Source organism: Nematolebias whitei, chromosome 13 (assembly GCF_014905685.2).
Source record: "Nematolebias whitei isolate Nwh7 chromosome 13, NemWhi1, whole genome shotgun sequence".
NCBI classification, from domain to species: Eukaryota; Metazoa; Chordata; class Actinopteri; order Cyprinodontiformes; family Rivulidae; genus Nematolebias; species Nematolebias whitei.
This window is the reverse complement of record NC_056510.1, coordinates 11300407-11305822: the sequence shown is the minus strand read 5'-3', so window position 1 is coordinate 11305822 and position 5416 is coordinate 11300407. Positions and strand designations below refer to the sequence as shown.

The 5416-nt window shown below is 36.9% G+C and overlaps 1 protein-coding gene across 1 annotated transcript in view; it reads right to left on the bottom strand.

Annotated features, from left to right (window-relative positions):
* Positions 1 to 5416, bottom strand: part of LOC119419032 (transmembrane protein 163) — a 69056-nt gene that overhangs the window by 49239 nt on the left and 14401 nt on the right. The gene's annotated exons all lie outside the window — the stretch shown is intronic.

Below are 5416 nucleotides of genomic sequence, written 5' to 3'. Positions count from 1 at the left end.
TGGTATGGTATGGTATGGTATGGTATGGTATGGTATGGTATGGTATGGTATGGTATGGTATGGTATAGGAGTGAAATTCAGACATCCTTCTCCCCAGCAGCACACAAGTGCTTCCTGGGGACTCTCAAGGTGTTCCCCAGCCCCAGTGGGATATCTAATCCCTCCATTGAGTGTTCTGGGTCTTTAAAAAGGGTTTGGGCCAAAAAAGTCTCCAAAGAAAAACAACCAGATGGGATGCTGGTGTAGATTCTGACATCCAGGACACGCTGAAGTTAAAAATTAAACTGTAACTGGACTCCTTTTTTGTAGATAATGTTTCGCTTTCCCTTAGCTGAGAAGACATGTACGTCAGATGCTTGAACCACCACAGCTGACCTCTTGATATGAGGGAGCTGCAACTCCACTCTGAGCTCCTCCTAAATGATAGAGCTCCTCAATCTGTCTCTAAAACTGAGATCACTCATCCTACAGAGGAAGCTCTTCAATTCTTTCATCTGGAATTTCATAACTTCAGACATGATCTCATGAACATAAAGGAGGGTTAGATAATCAACAGCTCAGCTCCTTCTTCACTAAAACAGACTATTTCACATTCAAAGTACTGAAAGTCATGGGTTAAAAACACCAACAGCTACACCCTGTTATCTTGTTGATGAACACTACAAACATGATTGGAGACAAGGACAGCCCTGGTAAAGAACAACCTACACCAGTAACAAGCTCGTCTAGGTGTCATGGATGCAGCCACAAGCTTGTCTTTGGCCATACAGGAACTGGATAGCTTTTAAAATTGTTCTTGTCCCACAGCACACCAACTATTATCCCACTGAGTACATACTGGAGTCATAAGACTTCTCCAGGTCCACAAAACACATGGGGACTCTGAAAGGCAAAGAGTTAATATACTTAAAACATTGAAGGGGAAATAAAACAATGTAAACCACTGAAACATAAATGTTCAGACAAACATATATATATATATATATATATATATATATATATATATATATATACAGTAGTCCCTCGATTCTTCGCAGTTCGATTTTCGCAGACTCACTCTTTTGTGGGTTTTCAACGTAAGATTGTACATGACACACGATTGGCTGATTGATGGAAGGCAACCAACCACTGGGACATTTCCCGGTGGCCTGGCCCATTCAGTGATCATCGAAGGGTCCCCTCCTTTCTCTTTCTGAGGCTGTCTTTCACAGCAGAGCAGACGCGTGCCTCAGAAAGAGAAATGAGGGGGTGGGGTCTGTCTTTTCCCATCGCTGATGTGGGAGATTCAGTGAGGCAAATACCAGAGTGAGCGGCATGGATTGTTTATTTAAAATAATCAAGCACAACTCCAAATGAGCCTTTAGTCCCCCTTGGAAATCAGTGAGTAGGCCAGGTCACCAGGAAATGTCCCGGTGCTCCCGTTGGCTAGTCCACCCCCAGGCACTGATTGACTCAGTAATCGTAGCATCAGTATGTCTGCTCTCTTTCACTGTGCTCTTTTAAAGAGTTTAGAACAGTGTTAAGAACATTGCAAAAGTGTGGGAAGGATTTATAAAGCTTTACAATATATAAATCCTAAAATAAATATAGCGTCCCTACTTGGCGGATTTTCACCTATTGCAGGGGTGTCTGGAACGTAACCTCTGCAATGTATTTTTTTTCTTTCTGTTCTTTTATTGTGTTCTATGTTCCTCAGTAGCAGCGGCAACTTTGACATATCTGAGGCCAGTAGACAAGAGAGCACACCAACACAAAGATCTAATCTGCTCACAGCAATAACTACTGTATCATGGAAGACTGTTGGAAATGATTTCTGTCAACCTTACCATGAAACAACTTGACAAATCCCAGTTTTACTCCTGTGCACAATCATGCAGAGTCTGCACTAAACTTTATATCAGTACCTGTATGGTCTCTTCTCACTGGCTTATCCTGCTGTGTTTATGATAAGCTTCAAAGACTTGTAGCACTTTTACAGGTCAATGGGAAGCCACAAAAATAGCTGCTTGAGAAAGGTTGTACTCAAACACAGAGCAGCCATTCATGAGCAGGAATTCAATGATTTTCAGTGATCAGAAGAACCCCAGAAGAACTGTAAGTGGAGCAGAGGAAGACCAGTTTGAACCTTCATTACCTCTGTGTTGTTCAAATCTTGCTAAAGTTTACAGAGCAGAAGATCTCTGCAGATTTTTTTTTCAGAGGAAAGGAAAGAAAGGAAAAATAAGAACGAAAGAAATCTTGAAAAAGTTTGCAGAAATCAAAAAATAATTGTAAACAGGTGTTGTCTTTTACCTTATTTTCATTTCCAACGTCTCCTTAACTTGTACATGCACAACTAAGTGGCAATCAAAGCGTCGTTTCACTTTGTTAGTGTATACTGGTGTACCGCCAAAGTTGCAACAATCTTGTATGATCTGTTAGTAAAAGTGTTTGATGGAGATCAGTCTCAGCTACAACCCCAAACTTTAACTCTATATCCACAATCTTTACTGTTAGAGCCATTTGTGTGTTTTTAAGGTCAGCCGTTGATCAGTTATAGATGTACATCCAATGATTACATTCTGAGTTTCAATAAAATCTATTTGCTAGTTCATGTGAAATTTTACTCACAGGCAAATAGGGCTAATGCCAACTATTATCGTAACAATGTTAAACAAATATCTGTGTGATCTGTTAGCGCTTGGGGTATTTGTTGAGGATGATGCTCAGCTACAGATATACCACATTTAAGCTGTAAATGTGACAGAGTTATACATATTTTGTGTTTGCTAAGTTTGATTAGCTTTGCTAGCCAGCTTAAATCACATTAACTCCAAAAAGGTAATAATTTCTGAATGTACATTCAGTGATTGCTTTTTAAGATATTAATGAAAATCCTCCCAGTGGTTTATGAGATGTTTTGCTAACAGAAACACACACCATCAATTGCATTCTCGTGGTGGTGAGTGATAAAGATGCAAAAATAAAAGTCTAAGCATTTAGGAAAGTGTAAAATATTGAGGACAGAGTGACTCAGAGGCAGACAGAAACTGGGGCACACGCAGGAGGAAACAGAACGTCGGTGTTCTTTAAAGTTGAGCCATCACAGCCACTAACTCCCTGACGCTTCCTGCCAGGACTCGTCCTCTTCATCCTCAGGTGGACACTTCAGAGCTTCATTCCTTTATAGCCATCTGTTTCTCACTCTCCCTGGTCCTACTTTTCTTTTTCACTTTATTTTAAAAAGAACAGCATGCCTTAACTACATGTGGTGTGGCAACAGAACCAGGAAATATTTTTTAAATTTTCTGACTGGGTGTCCTGACTTGCACTATCAGGGATGCAGGGACTTGTTGAATGAGACGCGTCCACACGTCCATTCATTCAATCCGTCTGTTTTCTTCTAGTTGCCTTAAATCTAGTTCTTATTTTGCGTAGATTATAATCTTCAATTAACATACACACAACAAACACAAAATCCTGCCTAGTTTTTGTCTGCAGTGGTTTCAACTGAAAAACAAAAACTAAAAAGCAACAGAAGTTTGGTCTATGAAGTAAATGGACTGTACTTATATAGCACCTTTCTAACTTATCAAGATAGTCAAGGTGCTTTACACTACAATCTGTCCCCACATGTACCCATTCATACAGCACTCTACTAGATCTATACAAAGACTAATCAGTGCTTTATCACATTCATACACCGATGAGACACACATCGGAAGCAATGAGGGGTTCACTGTCTTCCCCAGGGACATACTGTATTATTGATGTTCATAAAAATGCTTTAAAGTGTGATCTCTCATATTTTTAACTTGGATTTAAATTTTTTTTTTTATCATTTATGACCATTGACACTTTCAGGTTTATTCCTATCGGTTGTCTTGCAACTTTTTTTCAAAATGGATTATTCATATATTTCTAAAAGCTTACAGTAATTTGTTAAAAAGTTTATTCCAATGGTAAATACTGAAAAACTAATTTCTTTGGATGTTGATATCTTCAAAACAAAGAACCATTACGTTCTTCTGTAATAATAAATGAGCGCGACCTGACAAAAAATTTTGATCTTGACTTTATATAAGATTCCAATTTTTGTTAGTTAAAATGTCTCCTGATTATTCAGTGATTTTTATGGATGATAGCTTAAAAAAAAATTGCAAAAAAATACCAGAACTGTATTATTTTAGTAATACAATGGGAAGATTTACTGTTTTTATTCATCAAAGGGGTGGAGTTTATCCATCTCCCATGGGTTTATAAATTTACTTGTAGTAGCTAAACACCTCGTTTCATGATTTTTTTCTCTGTTTAAAGATTTTAAGTAAATCAGCAATACTTTGATCAACAATGTTTGTTGTTCATAATCAATTTGGTGCAAAAGCAAGAAGTTTTCAATAGATCTGATCCTATTATGATGTGACACTGCAGGATAACAAAGCTACACTGTTTTCCCCTCCAAACATCCTGCACATCATAAGGCTGCACATGTACTGAAACTGTTGCTTCATCTTGTCAAGGTAGGCATTTCATCATGAGATTATCAAAGACTGGGTGCTGAAATCATCAAGTCTGTAAACTTTAAACCTTCTGATGCATTATAACAGGAGTTTTCAAACTTCATATTCAAAGGTCTGAATCTGAAGTTGAGTGAAGGTCTAGAACAACTAGCAGGAATCAAATAGTTTTTCTTGAACTTGCTTTCAAAAATGGTTCTGTTGACCTTTAATTGGTCGCTTGTGAACCTAAGCTGCTTTAACTTTTTATGATTAAAATCAAATAGTTTAAAGTTGAATAACTTGATTCCTTTTTAAGCCTCGGGAATTTAAAACACCCATTTTCACACAAAAATAAATGTAATAAATAAATTAGGTTTAAAGGTAACAAAAGGCTGTCAAAAAGAAAACAGACTTGGATCATGTTACTTGAAAATTATTATGATTGGGATGAAAAAAGGGGCAGATATAATAAGATTTTTTCTTCTTTCTGCTGCCTTTCATTTTAAATATCTTGTATTTTTTTATATTGTTATGGAATTGTTTTGTATTTTTTTTAATGAATAAACTTTATACCATACCATACCATATTTACTGCTAGAAATTCAACCATTGAACCTAATTTTTATGTGTTTCAGTCAAATGATCTGTTTTTCACACCAAACATACTGACACCGACTCATTCCTTCACTTATTTAACCTGTTCACTCTCTACACTTTCACCCAGCAGTAAACAAACCTTTCATTGTGTTAACAATTTCCTGCAGGATCAATAAAGTTATAGCTTATCTTATCTTATTGTATTGTATCGTATTATATCTTATTGTATCATATTGTATCGTATTGTATCATATCGTATCTCATCATTTCATATCTCATATATCATCATATATCATCATATCTCATCTCATCATATCTCATATCATATCATCATATCTTAT